Genomic DNA, 17,542 nt, shown 5'->3' with positions numbered 1-17,542 from the left:
CTGTCTCATGGAGTGAGGGCTATAATGGTGGGAAAGGCCAAGTGGAAGCCACTAGAACTGTCCCTACTTAGCAAAATAGTGAATCAGAAGCAATACGATATTAATGGAAGAACTGCAGAGATTAGTACCACCACTCTTAAAGACTGGAAGAATCCAAGGGTGGTAATTCCCACCACATTGCAATTCAACTCTCCTATTTGGCTTGTTAAGAAAACGATAGGATGACAGTGGATTATTGTAAACTTAACCAGTGGTAACTCCAATTGCAGCTGCTGTTCCAGATGTTGTATCATTGCTTGAGCAAATAAACACATTGCAAATCAATGCATTGATACCTGGTACCTGGTATGTGGCTATTGATCTGGCAAATGCTTTCTTCTCAATAGCTGTTAGTAAGGACCACCAGAAACAGTTTGCTTTCAGCTGGCAAATTCAGCAATATATTTTCACTGTCCTACTTCAGGGGTTTGTCAACTCTCTAGCTCTATGTCATAATCTTGTCTGCAGGGACATTGATTGTTTCTCCTTTCCAAAGGACATCACACTGGTCCATTAAATTTATGATACCATGTTGATTCGACCTAGTGAGCAAGAAGTAGCAACTACCCTAGACTTATTGGTAAGGCATTTGCATGGCAGAGGATGGGAGATAAATCCAATAAAAATACAGGGGCCTTCCACCTCAGTGAAATTTCTAGGTGTCCAATGGTGTGGAACATGTCAAGATATCCTTTCTAAGGTGAAGGATAATTTGCTGCATCTAACCCCTTCTATGACCAAAAAAGAAGCACAATGCCTAGTTTGTCTATTTGGATTTTGGCAACAACATATTCTTCATTTTGGTGTGCTACTCTGACCCATTTATCAAATGACCAGAAAAGCAGTCAATTTTCATTGGAAACCTGAACAAAAGGAGGCTCTTTGGTAGGTCCAGCCTGAAATACAGGCTGCTCTTCCACTTGGACAATATTATCCAGCAGATCCAATGGTGCTGGAAGTGTCAGTGGCAAGTAGAGATGCTCTCTGGAGACTTTGGCAGGCCCCTATTGGAGAATCACAACACAGACCCTTTGGATTTCGGAGCAAAGTCTTACCATCTGCTGCAGATAACTACTCTCCTTTTGAGAAACAGCTTTTGGCCTGCTACTGGGCCTTAGTAGAGACTGAATGCTTAACCACAGGCCATCAAGTTACCATGAGACCTGAGTTGCCTATCATGAACTGGGTGTTGTCTGACCCATTCTGTGGATACCAGTCAGCCTCTTTCCCATGCAACTCCTGTAATTGTTCAATGGGCTCATGAAGAAAGTGGTCATGGTAGGGATGGAGGCTATGTATGGGCTCAGCAACATGGACCTCTACTCTCCAAGGCTGATCTGGCTACAGCCACTGCTGAGTGTCCAATTTCCCAGCAGCAGAGACTCACACTCAGCCCTGATATGACACCATTCCCGGTGGTGACCAGATGGCTACATGGTGGCAGGTTGATTACATTTGTTCACTCCCATCATGGAAGGGGCAGCAATTTGTTCTAACTGAAATAGACACATACTCTGGATATGGGTTTTCTTTCCCTGCATGCAATACTTCTGCCAAAACTACCATCCATGGACTAATGGAATGCCTTAACTATCATCATGGTATTGCACACAACACTGCTTCTGATCAAGGAACCCACTTCAGGACAAACAAAGTGCGGGAATGGACACATGCTCATGGAATTCTCTGGTCTTACCATGCTCTCCATCATCCAGAGGCAGATGGATTGATAGAACAGTGGAATGGCCTTTTGAAAACTCAATTACGGTGCCAACTAGATGGCAATACCTTGCAGGGCTGGGGTGATGTTCTCCAGGAGGCTGCGTATGCTCTGAATCAGCATCCACTGTATGGTGCTGTTTCTCCCATAGCCAGGATCCATGGGTCCAGGAACCAAGGGGTAGAAATGGGAGTGGCACCAGTCACTATTATCCCTAGCAATCCACTAAGAAAATTTTTGCTTCCTGTCCCTGCAACCTTGAACTCTGCTGGTCTACAGGTTTTAGTTCCAGAAGCTTCCATCAGGAGAAACAACAATGATTTCATTCAACTGGAATCTAAGACTGCCACCTGGTCACTTTTGGCTACTCATGCCCCTGATCAACAAGCCAAGAAAGGGATTACTTTACTGGCTTGGGTGTTCTCCCTGACTATCAGGGGAAAATAGGGCTGTAACTACACAATAGAGGTAAAGAAATGTTTTCCTAGAATATTGAAAATCCCCTAGGGTATCTTTTAGTACTACCATGCCCTGTGATTAAAATCAATGGAAAACTGTAACAACCCAATCCAGGCAGGACTACAAAATGGCTCTGAAACTTCAGGAATGAAAGTTTGGCCACCCCTCCAAGCAAAGAAACATGGCTAGCTGAAGTGCTTGCTGAGGGTAAAGGGAACATGGAATGGGTAGTGGAAGAAGACAGTGATAAATATGAACTATGACCACGTGATCAGTTACAGAAAAAAGGACTGTAATGCTGTTTTGTTCATGTTATAGTATTTAAGTTGTAAGATATCAAGTTTAAAAGTGAATATTACCCAAGGACTTGCATCCTATTCTGGGGGAGATTTTGTGTGTTTCTGATTGTATGTGGGACAGTTGAGTATTGTTAAGTGAGGTAAAAATGTGTCTGATATTGTTTTCTATTTAGAGATTAAGTATGCTTTAAGGTGATGTGTATAGCTGACAAGGGGTGGACTGTCATGATCAGATTCGTGTATCAACTTGGCCAGGTGGTGGTTCCCAGTCATCTGATCAGGTAAATGCTGGCCTGTCTGTTGCTATGAGGACATTGCATGGACTTAAATCATGATTACATCAGCTGCATCCACAGCTGATTGCATTTGTAATAAGCTAAGGGGAGTATTTTCTGTAATGAGTGGCATTTAATCTAATCACCAGAAGACTTTTTAGGAGGGTTCAAAAGAGACAGTCACTCTTCCTGCTTCAGTGGTCAAACCTCTTTTGTGGAGTTCATCCAGACCCTTCATCAGAGTCACCAGCTTCACAGCTTGCCCTATGGATTTTGGCTTCTTCTATTCCCATGGTTGTCCAGCCAGCCTCTCATGAGAATTCATTGAGGAACTTCATCAGAGTTACCAGCTCGCAGCCTGCCCTACAAACCTCGGACTCTACATTCCCATGGCTATGTGGGACACCTTTATAAATTTTATATCTACAGATATCTCCTGGTGATTCTGCTTCTATAGAGAATCTTTACTAATACAGCATGGGAAAAGGAATTTCTGGGCAGAGTAAAACTGAGAGACCCCCAAATCCCTGTAAGCATCAAGCCCTCCAGTTCTCTGCTTTTCCAAACAAGGACCTACCATGTGAAGCCAAATAAGCTCCCTAGATAATCATACATGATGCCTTATAGTTAGCCCTAGTTCAGCTTCAGTGCAAACAGTCTTCCATGTGAGCACACCTGAACCTTCTTGCAATTCACTATGAAGCTTTACCTCAGTTCTATTCAGAGTATTCACTCTGAGGTCTCTGCCAAATGCAAAAGATGGTTGCTGACCGTCTTGTAATCACCAGCCTTAGATAAATGATTCTGCCATCATTTGAATTCTATTTATTTCTGGAGAACCAACTCCACCATCCAAGAAACAGAGGAGAAGATAGGTAAAAGTAGTATAAGTGAACAAGGTCCCAGGGGAAACATACCAGTCCAATCTCTGCAGTTGCCTAGCTGGGGGCAAATGGCCACCTGGCACCTAGATTGTGTGGTCTCTGCCTCTAGCCTCTGAGGTGGTTCCTTGCAGCCTTTGAACACTGAAGCTGCTTGGAAATTTTGGAGGCAGTGCCTTGGAAGGCCATGGAGGATATCCTCTACAGGTGAATGCTGCTGAGACCCCACCACAGCATTTATGCACCTCCACCCTCCTCTGTCTGAAGTTCTCCAGCACAGTAGGCTGCACATGTCTAGCAGACTGAATTTGTTATTCTGGTTCAATTTAAAGCTATTTGCAGCTAAAACTTGCCCATCTCCCACAGCATCTTTTTTGGGTTCCATGGATCTTATAACTTCATTCTCCATGGAAAGTCTGGTGGAAACAGCTTGTCCTCTTGACACGTATTTCTTTCTGGTGGCTGCCTCAACTGCCCATTGTATCTTTTTTTTTATTATTAATTAAAAGAATTAACTAACACAACATTTAGAAATCATTCCATTCTACATATGCAATCAGTAATTCTTAATATCATCACATAGATGTATGATCATCATTTCTTAGTACATATGCATCGATTTAGAAAAAGAAATAGCAAGACAACAGAAAAAGAAATAAAATGATAATATAGAGAAAAAATAAAAATAAAAATAAAAAGTACAAAAATATATAAGAAAAAAAAACTATAGCTCAGATGCAGCTTCATTCAGTGTTTTAACATAATTACATTACAATTAGGTAGTATTGTGCTGTCCATTTTTTTTTTTTTTAGAAATCATACCATTCTACATATGCAATCAGTAATTCTTAACATTATCACATAGATGCATGATCATCGCCCATTGTATCTTGTGTGAGTATCTCCACATGCTCAATTGGAGATGACAATTGAGGTGGCCTAGGTTGTGCTAGCATAGCAGGGATGCTAAGCTTTACCTTTTTTGTCTGGGAAAGGACTAGTTTAATTGATCAGATAATTGAAGGCTGGGAATGCTGCATAATTTGGAGAAGGCCTCCTTTTATACTACAGGAACAGATAGGTGGACATCATCTCTTATTGTACTGGTCCATTAGGGAGTTTGGTATCTCTTCCATATGTAACCCAAGGAAACCATCCAATCATTGCTGGGGACCCTTCTCCTTAGGGGATTAGGTTTACATAAGGCTTTAGTTTGTCACCTTCATGACCCACCTTCATTAATGGAACATTCAAGATTTGCTCCAAAGTTCCTCTCTTGTGAGGACTGAGAATAGGTATTCCTTGAGCAGGTTTTGACACTGCATGACATGGAAAAGGGAATATGATCTTCTCTGCTTAGAACATGCTCCCGTAGCTCCTGATGTCCGGATGTTCTTTATGTCAAGATAAGGGTCTGCTGATCACTGTATAGATGATGACACCCAGGCTCCACACATCTCCATGGAGGCATTAGTTTCATTTCTAGAAGTATTAAGAGGGACTCTCACACAAGTCATCCATCTTGCATCAGAAGTGAATTCGTGGTTTTAGCACAAGTACGCAGTTTTGATGTTCACATCACCTTTCAATTGCAGATGTTCTGTATTTATGACTGTATTAACATGTTTTAATTTGTAAGCTGCTGGAATGCAATATGCCAGAAATGGAATGGCTTTTAAAAAGGGAATTTATTAAATTGCAAGCTTACAATACAACAAGTATAATAATGTCCAAATTAAGTTATCTTCATTCAAGAAAATTTATTGCTGTCTGCAATAGCTCCATCAGCTGAGAAGTCATGTGGTTGGCATCTGCTGATGTTTGGATCTGGAAACCTGTCTCAGTTGGGAAGAAACACAGTGACTTTTGCTAGCTTTCTCTCCTCATTTCAGAAGCCTTCTCCAGGGGCATTTTATTTACGCATCTCCAAAGGTCTGTGGTTGTGTGGGCCCTGTTAGCTCTAAAGCTTTTTCCAAAATGGTTCCCTCTTAAAAGGCTCCAGTAAACAACCCCACCTTGAATAAGTGGAGACACATCTCCATGAAAACCATCTAATCAAAAGGTCCCAACCGCAATTGGTTGGGTCACATCTCCACAGAAACAAGAAAAAGATCTCACCTGGCAAAACTGAATGAGGATTAAAGGACATGGCTTTTATGGGGTGCATAATAGCTTCAAATTGGCAAGAACACTACATTTCTAGTAAGTGTACTGCATAGCAGACACTATTGGGAGGAATTTTTCTCAGACCTCCTATTTTTTCATACTGCCCTGAGCCATGAGGTAATCAAATACCTTCCATGTACTTCCACACTCCATGAAAAGATTGTATGTCTTCTTAACAGCAATGTATGAGGGTTCCCCCACTTGTTCCACATACTTACCCACACTTGTTATTTCCTTTTTCTTTTTCAGTACACCAATTCTTGTATTTTTGAAGTGATATGTTACTGTGGTTTTAATTTGCATTTCCCTAATGACTAATATATCAAACATCTTTTCAAGTGCCTTTTGAAATACAAATGTTTTAATTTTGATCAAGTCCCATTTATCAACATTTTCTTTTGTTGCTTGTGTTATTGATATGACATCCATTGCTAAATACAAGTTCACTGAGATTTATTCCTAATTTTTCCTCTAAGAATTTTATGGATGGAGGTTTTATACTTAATCAATGGTCTATGCTTTCATTTTCACTTATGGCCATAAAGAAATTATCTGTGTTTATTCTTTTGCAAGTGGAAATGCAGTTGTCCCATAACATATTCTAAGGAGACTGTTCATTTCCCATTGAATGGACTTGGAACCCTTTTCAAATATTAGTTATTCACAAGTATATGGGTTCATAGCTAGACTATCAATGCTATTCCTGGGCTCTATATGCCTGTCCTTACAGCAGTATGATATTCTTTCTTTCTTTTTTTTTTTTTTGAAATTTATTTATTAATTAAAAAATAAAGAAACAAAATAAAACAACATACATAATCAGTAATTTACGATATCATCACTTAGTTGCATATTCATCATTTCTTAGAACATTTGCATTAATTCAGAAAAAGAAATAAAAAGACAATAGAAAAAGAAATAAAATGAACACAGGAAAGAAAAAAAAAGATTATACCTACCATACCCCTTACCCCTCACTTTCATTGATCACTAGCATTTCAAACTAAATTTATTTTAGCATTTGTTCCCCCTATTATTTATTTTTATTCCATATGTTCTACTTCTTTGTTGACAAGGTAGATAAAAGGAGCATCGGACACAAGGTTTTCACAATCACACAGTCACATTGTGACAGATGTATCATTATTCAATCATCCTCAAGAAGCATGGCTACTGGAACACAGCTCTACATTTTCAGTCAGTTCCCTCCAACCTCTCCATTACATCTTGAATAACAAGATGATATCTACTTGATGCATAAGAATAACCTCCAGGATAACCTCTTGACTCTGTTTGGAATCTCTCAGCCATTGACACTTTGTCTCATTTCCTTCTTCCCCCTTTTGGTTGAGAAGGTTTTCTCAATCCCTTGATGCTAAGTCTTAGCTCATTCTAGCGTTTTTCTCAATCCCTTGATGCTGAGTCTCTGTTCATTCCAAGATCTCTGTCCCATGTTGCCAGGAAGGTTCACACCCCTGGGAGTCATGTCCCACATAGAGAGGGGTAGGGTGGTGAGACTGCTCATTGTGTTGGCTGGAGAGAGAGGCCACATCTGAGCAACAAAAGAGGCTCTCTTGTGGGTGACTCTTAGGCCTAAATTTTAAGTAGACTTGACCTATCCTTTTTGTTTCATATGAACAAACCCCAGGACAGGGGGCTCAGCCTATAGCTTTGGTTGTCCACACTGCTTGTGTTATTCTTTCAATTGTTGTCCTTTGTAATGAGTTTTCAAACACAGAAGTGTGAGTCTTCCCAGTTGGTTCTTTTGAAAAACTGTCTTGGCTATGCAGATCTCCTTGCAATTTCATATGATTTGAAGATCTGCTTTTGCAATTCTAAAAGGTAAAGACTTTTGGAATTTTTATAGAGATATTGTTGAATAATTATATTATTTCGGTAATACGAACAAAGTTTGTCCTTCAGTTTAGGTCATCTTTAATATTAAACAGCAATGTTTTATAATATTCAACATAAAAATCTTAACCTCACTGGTAAAATATATTCCCCAGGATTTGTACTATCAGATGATATTGTATATGGAAATGCTTTTTTAAATGTTTTTTTTTACTTTAAAAAATAACTTATACACAAAGAAAAGAAAATAAAGCAATAATTTTCAAAGTACACTTCAATAAGTAGATACAGAACAGATTTCAGAGTTTTTTATGAGTCACCATTCCACTATTTCAGATTTTTCTTACTGGCTGCTCCAAAATACTGAAGGCTAGAAGAAACTTTTTTTTCTTTTTTGTGAAAAGTAACATATATACTAAAAAGCAATAAATTTCAAAGTACATTGCAACAATTAGTTGTGGAACAGATTTTAGAGTTTGGTATGGTTCACAATTCCACAATTCTAGGTTTTTACTTCTAGCTTCTCTAAGATACCAGAGACAAAAAAGAAATATCGATGTAATAATTCAGCAATCATATTCATTTGTTGAACTCTACCTTCTCTGTAGTACTCCACATCATCTTTGATCTTTCTCCCACTCTTTAGGGGTATTTGGGCTATGTCCATTCTAACTTTTTCATATTGGAAGGGGCTGTCAATAATACTGGATGGGGGGTGGAACTAGCTGATGTTCTGGGAGGCTGGCCCCTCTGCATTTCAGGACTTATTTGGTCCAGGTACCCATCTTGAGGTTGAAGATTTCTGTAAAATTACTCTAGTGCATGGAACCTCTGTAGAGTCTTATATAATGCCCTGGGTATTCTTTATTTTTTTTAAAGTTTTTAAAAAGTTTAATGGAGCCAATAAGGCATATAAATTGCGTTCTGGCAGACATTTAGACCTGCTTTCTCTCACCAAAGAAAATGGCACATGTTTTATATCAAATTTTGACAATTGAGAGTAAAGGGTACTGAGATTAAGCTTCAGAGCACCAACTCAAACAAAAAGAAAAAATGTTATTCAACCTGGAAAGAGGAACTAGAACCAAGGTATAAAGGGGGGAGATTAAATACGTGTTCTTCGATCTCAAAATCCTTTAGGAATAGGAGCTCTGGCCATTCGCAAACAACACATCACATCACCAGACCCCAATTCCAAAATCTAAATTTACAACGATAGAAAAACAAAGAGTTGAATTCCAAATGCATTTCTTCCTATATTCCAAAGGGAAGTTTGAAAGTATTCATAATACATAGGCTTGTTCATTTCAGGTAAAATATGATGGATTGCTATAATTCTTCCTATTATATTCAAACAAAAAATGATTCACTTTTACAAAAATTTAGAAATACCTCACTTAACATTCCTAGTTTTAGTATGGAATTCACTTTTTTAAATAAGGGCTATATCTATAATGAATACAGAACTTCAATTCACACACTTCTAATATTCCATTCACATCCCACCCAGTCAATGAATATTATGGTTAACTTAGCAAAGTTTCTTCACAGAAAGATATTATTAAACGGTTGAAGAAATTGCAAACTTTAACAAAGTGCTGTGAGTAATTACTGGAAACCCCCTTACACTGATTTGCAATGGTCTTTTAAGGATAAAAATAGGAAGTAACTGATACTGGACAAGTTTGCAAGGAAACATTTTTCACTGTCCTACTTGATATATAATAATATGATAGAATAAATTACAGTACCTGGCAGGCTGACATCAGTTCTTCATCTAAAGAAGACTACTATTCAGTTCAAGATTATTAAAAACGAAGATGAAACATGCTCTAAAACATTGTAGCTACAAGAGGTCTTACATTTACTCAAAAGAAGAATCTATTGAGAACTTTTATTTAGGTTGACCTAACATCTAGAGAACCTCCATGTGATTCTATCTTTTCCAGAATGAGATTCCAAACTGCACTTTTTAGGGAGAGGGACTGGAGGGAAGAAGAGAGTTGGATTTGTTATTTTAAGCTATGATCACATTATCAGAAGTTATAACAGGCCTTTATCTTCCATCCATTCCAGTGGAAACTGCACAAAGTAGGGCACTCATGAAAACTGTGAAGCGGGCTACAAAGGCTACCCTACCCTACCTCCCCACCATCCATCTCCCTCTCACTAATACTGAAGGAAAAAGGAAGCCCATTCTCAAAGTTCATGACCTCTCAACTTCAGGTCACCTTGAATGCAGTCTACATGTTTACATTTACCATAAGGATAAGTACCCCACATGGAAAGTAGTACTCGTCTTAAAACTGAATCTCTTAAAAGCCTACAGGGTTAATCTGGGACAGTTTAATAATATTGCTACTTTTAGAGCACTAATACACACAAAGTGAATCCAGTAAAGTTCTGTGTATTGATTCAATATTAAGTATTAATTGCATGACCTTCATAGCACCTCTTCACATCACACAATCACCAGAATTAGAAACTGTTTTGAAAACTAAAAACAGGGCACAGTCCCATAATTAGAAGTTGCACACTGTCAACAGATAAAAGCCAGGTGCATGGTACAGTGACTGCTGCTGTGAAAATGGAAGCCTGCAGATTTGACAAGGAAACCAAATCATGTCTTAGACAATTTTAGGAAACTGGCAATACTGTTGAAGCAAAATATCCAACAAAGCAGGAAATGAAGGACTCCCCCCCCCCCTCCAAAAAAGGCATTCTATAATCAAATAAACATCTGATTTTTTCCTTTCCCTTTTGAGAATAAATATAGTTAAGGTCACTTTTAGCCTTGGAACGGATATATGTTTGCCTATGATGATCTTGCTAACGACTACACAATATCTGATGTCCTCTGCTAAGATTATAGTTTTGAGAAAGCCATAGTTACAAGAGGCATCTACTGAAAATACCTAGAACTTCCTTTTATGGCAACCACTATAGAATTCACTTGTCTCAAACAGTGAACAAGGGAAGATGGCCTCATGTTTCCTTTGCAATAATAGTATATGTTGAGGATCAAGTGGCTTTCAAGCAGCATGGTGGGTGTGAAAATGTTTGCAGTTTAGATAATTCTGTTGCGTTTATGGGTTGGTGAGTCTGTAATGACATCGCCACACTGGGCTGAGGTACGCTTTCTAGTTCCACCATTGTCCAAGTGGAGTGCCATTTCTTCTGATATGAAAGTGTTCAAATCGACATCATGGAGTCCATTTCTCCTTCGACTAGCATTCGATCCACTGCTTACATGTGTAGGAGAGCCTGGGGTACTCAAACGCACGCTTATACTAGCCATTGCACCACTAAGACCATGCAGAGCTATGGCTTCCCGGAAGGGTTGCAAATCAGTCTCTACAGATGAGCTAGTTTGTGTTGAAGTAGCTCGGTTAGGGGACACTACAGTCAGTCTTGGGGGAGCTCTAGAGTTTCGAGGTGGAGGAACTTTTCCACACAGGAAGCTGATCAAATCTTCTCTACGTATAGTTCTTCTGCGTTTTTTAACCCAAGCCAACACATCCTTATTGCGTCGCTGATAGCCAATCTGAATTCCAATATCAAAACTTCGCTGATGAGTATCCACGTTTTCTTTGTAGAGATTGGTGACGGCGGTGGCTGCATTTTGGAAGGGGACCCAGAGAGAAAGTCCTGGCTGCTGACATACTCGGTCTTTGTAGAGCTGGGCCACGGCGGTGGCCGAGTTCTGGAAGAGGTGCCACAGCTTCTGCTGCTTGTGCTCGGGCTGCGCGGCGGCCGCCGCCTCCTCCTGCAGCTCGGGGAGGCAGCTGCTCGTCCTGCTCGGCCTCGGCGAGACACTGTCGCTCCCACTTGGAGAACCAGTGCTCCGGCCCGTGCTCCTGGATCTCGGCCTCGCCCTCCTCCTTCCGCTCCTCCATCCTCCGCGGCCTCCCGCGGCCTCGCCGCCGCCGCCGCCGCGTCCTCCTCAGGCGGGGCTCCCGCGGAAGCGTTGTCGTCGAGCGGCCCAGCGGCGGGGCCCAGCGGTCGGCGGCGGCTTCTCGCGGCGGCCCGGGCCTCCTGCACTCCAAGCCCCGCCCCAAGGCCCCGCGCTGCCCAGGACGACCCCCGCCCGGGGCCTCCCCACCCCTGGGCCCCGCCGGACGGCGCCGCGACCCGGTGACCGCCGCCGCTCGCCTCGCCCGCCGGAGTCCTCCTACCGCCCCCCCATGGCGCCACGGCCTTCCTAGGGCCGCCGCCGCTAACCGCCCAGGCCTCCGCGCAGCCCGGCCTGCGCCGCCGAGCCCACCCCGAAGACTGAGGAACGTCGTCATCGCCGCCGTCGTCGACGCCTCTGCGGCTGATGGTCCCCGCCCTCCCCCGCCCACATGCCCTGGGTATTCTATAGGATTAGCAGGGTTGGTTTTGGTTGGGGTTTGGCAAGTTAAGATAGGTAGCAATGTCTAACTGAAGCTTGCATAAGAGTGACCTCCAGAGTAGCCTCTTGATGCTGTTTGAACTCTCTCAGCCACTGATAACTTATCTGGAGTTCACTCTAGGAGGTGGGTGACTGGATTCAGGAATGTTAGGTATAGTAGGAGTCGCAGATCATGAGGTGGAGGTGATGTGCATGAAGGTAGTGCTTTCAAGGAACATGGCTCCCTGTCCATACACTCTTGAGGGCTCCAGAATTCTGTTTCAAAAGGTCCATGTATTAAGCTGTTTGTACTAGCTGGATGGTCTCCAGTTCTCCATTTCAATGCTTCAGCTTTTATAACCAGGGTTTCCCTATACAGTGTAGAAGAACCCTCACACCAGGTCACTTACAACCTGGAATCACTGTCCCAGTCACCTTCCCATCCCTTCACTGCTGTTCCTTGGAGCAGCAATGAATTTTACCTATCTTATTCTGCCATCTTCTTGGAATTCCTTTCTGTATATGGAAATCCTTTCTTAATTTCCATTTTGGACTGTTCATTGCAGGTTTATAGAAACACGACTTATTTCTGTTTTCACTGTCATTCTCTAGACACACTCAATCCAGGAATCCAAGACCACACAACAAGAGTGAATAAGGTCTCTGGATAGCCCCACAGTAAGAGGTAATAATCCAGCAAAGCCTGAAGCATAGCCCCAAGGCCTCCCCTCCATCCACAACATCAGCAGCAGAGATGGAGCTCCAAAGAGGACTACTCTTTGCATTGATTTAAAGGAAGCTCTGTCCACATTAGGAATCTCCTACAGGTAGGTGGGAAGATGAATTTCCCTGCAGTGGGAACCCATATTCCTGTTCTACCATAAGCTGGGGCCATCAGGGCGCTGATGGGAGCTTCTTAAAAGTTATATATAGTTATGCATGCCAGGTTTTCTGAAAGGAACCTCAGTGAACCTCAAAGGAAATACCTAGAGGAGAAACTCAATACTCAGGAAGCTATATTATACTTTCTAGACATTCCAGGGAGGATGGAGATCATAAACTCCAAGGTTTATTAATGCTGCCAGAAGGCAATATACCAGAAACGGAAAGAGTTTTTTAAACTTTTTTATTGTATAGTATAACACACAGACAAAGTAAAGAAATAAAAATGCAATAGTTTTTCACACAACTCTTCAACGAGTAGTTACAGGACAGATCCCAGAGTTTATTATGGGCTACCAAATGATCCTCTCCCATTTTTCCTTCTAGCTGCTCCAGAATATAGGAGGCTAGAAGGCATAGATTTTTTTATCATCACAATAGACTTTTTCCTTCTTATTTGAGAAAGATAACATGTAAAGAAAAAAGGAATAAATTTCAAAGCACAGCACCACAATTAGTTGTCAAACATATTTCAGAGTTTGCATGGGTTACAATTCCACAATTTTAGGTTTTTACTCCTATCTGCTCTAAGATACTGGAAACCAAAAGAGATATCAATTTAATGATTCAGCATTCATATTCATTTGTTAAATCCTATCTTTACTGTATAACTCCACTATCACCTTTGATCTTTCCATCACCTTCTTCAGGGGTGTTTGTGCTATGGCCATTCTAAATTTTTCATATTGGAAGGGTCTGCCCTAATATGGGGTACAGAGATGGAACTATCTGATGTTCTGGAGAGACTGGGCCCTCGAGGTTTCAGGACTTTTCTGCTCCAGGGACACATCTGGGGGTTGTAGGCTTCTGGAAAGTTACTCTAATGCATGGAACCCTTCTGGAATCTTACATATTGCCATAGGTATTCTTTAGGATTGGCTGGAATGGTCCTGGTTGGGGTTTGGCAGGTTATGATAGGTAGCAACATCTAGTTGGAGTTATGTAACAGCAACCTCAGCTCTATTTGAAATCTCTCTGCCACTGATACTTTATTAGTTACATTTCTTTCCCCCCTTTTGATAGGGATGGAATTGGTGAGCTTATGGTGCCAGGGCTGGATTCATCCCTGGGAGTCACCTCCCACATGGCCAGGGAGACATTCACCCCTGGATGTCATGTCCCACATAGTGGGGAGGGCAAGGATTTCACTTGCAGAGTTGGGCTTAGAAAGGGTGAGGCCACATCTAAGCAACAAAAGAAGTCCTCTAGAAGAAACTCTTAAGCATGCCTAAAGGTAGTCTAAGCTTCTCCATTAACTACATAAGCTTCACAAGAGTAAGCCTCATGATCGATTTGGGTATCTCTAAAGTTTGACACAGTATAAGAGATTCCCTGATGGTAAGATTTAATAGTTTCATATTCTTTCTCCTATCCCTCAAGGGACTTTGCCAATACTTTTTGATTATCTACTTAATATACTCTAGGATGTATCCAGGCATTACATTAATCTATATAGGATTAAAGGACCTCTTCCTTATTCTGGGCTCCCTGTGTTTCAATTGATCAAATGAGCTATGCAGATAGGTTGAATTAGATTATGCACTACAGAAAATTTTGTTTCCAGACCAAATAAATCTTTATTCTTTTGGTCTCAAAGAGTATGTGTGGTTCTAAAATATAGACATTGTCTTTCTTACCCCTGTGTTCTGAATTACTTTAACCCCAAATTGAAAGGCTTCATTCTTATCTCTTAATATCAGGTTTTATATATATATATATATATATATATATATATATCAGACTCTTAAAATCCAGAAATAATCACTACTCCAGACTTAATGTGTCTTAGAGTCTACTCTAAAAGCTTACAATCTAGACTCCTGTTTTCTTATAAGCATTTTCTAAAGGGGACCAAACCATTGTTGTTCTTTCATTTCTAGCTTATTTTGCCTCACCAAATATCCCACATGTTCATTCACATCGTTGCATGCCTCACAACTTTGTTCCTTTGTGTAGCAGCACAACCTTCATTCATAATTATACACCATCGTTCTCCAATATACTACTTTCTCAGTGCATTCTTCAGCCACCTCTATTCATCAGGCATCATGCAGAGAGCCCAAAGTCCACAGTCCATCAACATTCTCAATTTTAGATAATTTCATCGTTACCAAGAGAAAGAAAACCAATAAACACACCCTCGCGAAAGAGGAAATTTAACCCTCCTCTTAACTCTTGTCCCTTCCCCCATTATTTACCTCTCCTGTTGCTGTGGTAGTGCTGATGTTTTCCTATTGAACACAGCCCATAGCATGCAATAGTAGTTTTTCCCCTGAACTTAAACACTCTTTGTATCTGAATCATATCTTTAAAGTAATTCTTGTGAGAATTCATGTTTCTTGTGTTAATAAGTGGGACACATAGGTCTATACAACCCCTTTCAATCTTGTTCATCTTCAATATGGTAGTATTATTTATAGACCCACTAGAGAAGCACCTTCACTCCTATCTATTCCCTTACATTGGAGTTCAATCACATTAGCTAACAGTTCACCCATTTCTAGTTTCTATGTATCTTTAAATCCACTATATTCTGTATTATAAGCCTCTGATTATACTTTTATGCTGGGTCATGAAAGTAGAATCATACAGTATCTATATTTTTGTGTCTGGCTTAGTTCACTCAGTATTATGTCTTCAAGGCTCATCCATCTTGTCATGTGCTTCAGGACATCATTTCATCTTACTGTTGCATAATATTCCATCATATGTATAAACCACATTTTGTTGATCCATTTGTCTGTTGATGGGCATTTGGTTTGTTTCCATCTTTTGGGTATTGTGAATAATGCTGCTATGAATATTGGTGTGCAAATGTCTGATTTTTTTCATTGCTTTCAACTCTACAGGGTATACACCAAGTAGTGCTATTGCTGGACCATAGGGCAACTTGATACTTAGTTTCCTGAGAAACCACAAAACAGTCTTCCATAGTGGATGCACAATTATACACTTGGGTTCTCTATCCCTTCTAGATGAATTTGGTAATTAGCTTTTCCAAGTCTTCAAAGTAGGTTGTTGGAATTTTGATTGGTACTGTGTTGAATCTGTAGATCAATTTGGGGAGAATTGACATCTTAACTATATTTAGCCTTCCTATCCATGAGCAGGGAATGTCTTTCCCCCTATTTAGATCTCATTTGATTTCTCTTAGCAATATCATATAATTTTCTGTGTACAAGTCCTGTACATCCCTAGTTAAGTTCATTCCTAAGTACTTGATTCTTTTAGTTGCTATTTGAATGGATTTTTTCCCTTAACTGACTCTTCAGCTAGGTCAATGCTTGTGTATAGAAACTTTATGATTTTTGCACATTAATTTTATATCCCACCACCTTGCTGAATTTGCTTGTTAACAAGCTGTGGGATGTTATGTGGGGCATATGGAGGTGGGGAGATACATTGGGAGGGTCTCAGCAGGATTCCACTCAGGAAGATTCCACCACCTCCAAGTCCTTCAAAACCATTACCACCAGTATCACAAAGGAGCTTATACTTTACCAAGTTTCCAGGAGATGTGAGAGTCACCGTCACCACCAGGCTGGGAGAAGGACAGGAATGGAGAGCAGTACCCCAGGGGAAATACACCAGTTGAGTCTCTGGGGTTCTGCCCATGTGAGTGCACAGTGGCCACCTGGCACCAAGGTCTTGCAGGTCCCTCCTATGGTCTCCCAGTCAATTCCTGGGAGCCATTTAAAGTAAAGCTCAAGGATTGGAGGTGGGGCAAGATGATGATGCAGTGAAGTGTGAAATTTAGTTCATCTTCTAGGGCAGTTAGTAAATATCCAGGAATTATGTGAAACAACTATTTGAATGATTTCATTGACCAAACATACAGTGTCTGTCAGTCTGGAATAGGTGAGATAGCCAAGATCCCACACAAAACTGTAAGTCTTCCAAACTGTGGAGGCTAGTGCTCCAACCCCATGGGCATGGCAGTCTGGTTCCTCAAGAGCAAAATCAGACTCTATTAGGACCAAGGCAGGAAGCTCAAACAACCTCCAATTGTGGAATTAATTAACAAATTCAGACTGCTGAAAATAAGCTTTGAGCACAGTCAAACCTGAAGTAAGCACCAAAGGAAATTGGGGCTGATGGAAAAAAATGAACAGCAGAGGCTTTTTGAGTTGCATGAGCAGAAAGTGCTGCAAAAGGGCCCAAGAAAAGAGGGTACATAGGGACACATACCAATTCTGTCTCTAGATTGGCAAAGTTGGGTGGTTGGGATCCATCCCTGAGAAGGTTTTTTTTCCTTTATTATTATTATTATTTACTTCTTAACTTCCCATTAGGTAGAACTGCAAGCATTTTCAGGCTTGAGCACTGCCCCAAGGAAGGGCAAAAGGCATGTATGAGAGAAAATATTGACACAAAGAGAATAATTCCCTAAAGTGTGTATCTTTAAATATTCTCTTTGGGAGCAAGGGATGGTAGCTCAGCCAAGCTCCAACTGTGGTTTTAGTCTCAGCAGGCAGGAGGCAGGGCTGATAGGGAAAAAAAAGTGAAATAGAAAAAAGATAGAGGATTTTGGAATC

The 17,542-nt window shown here is 40.8% G+C and overlaps 1 pseudogene; it reads right to left on the bottom strand.

The window, feature by feature from the left end:
• Positions 1-10,071: 10,071 nt before the first annotated feature.
• LOC143684706 (HUWE1-associated protein modifying stress responses 1 pseudogene) lies at positions 10,072-11,624 on the bottom strand (annotated as a pseudogene).
• Between the last annotated feature and the right edge of the window lie 5,918 nt (positions 11,625-17,542).

The sequence above is a fragment of the Tamandua tetradactyla genome, chromosome 1 (genome assembly GCF_023851605.1).
Source record: "Tamandua tetradactyla isolate mTamTet1 chromosome 1, mTamTet1.pri, whole genome shotgun sequence".
NCBI lineage: Eukaryota > Metazoa > Chordata > Mammalia > Pilosa > Myrmecophagidae > Tamandua > Tamandua tetradactyla.
The sequence above is the reverse complement of the archived record's forward strand: the minus strand, read 5'-3'. Positions and strand labels throughout refer to the sequence as shown.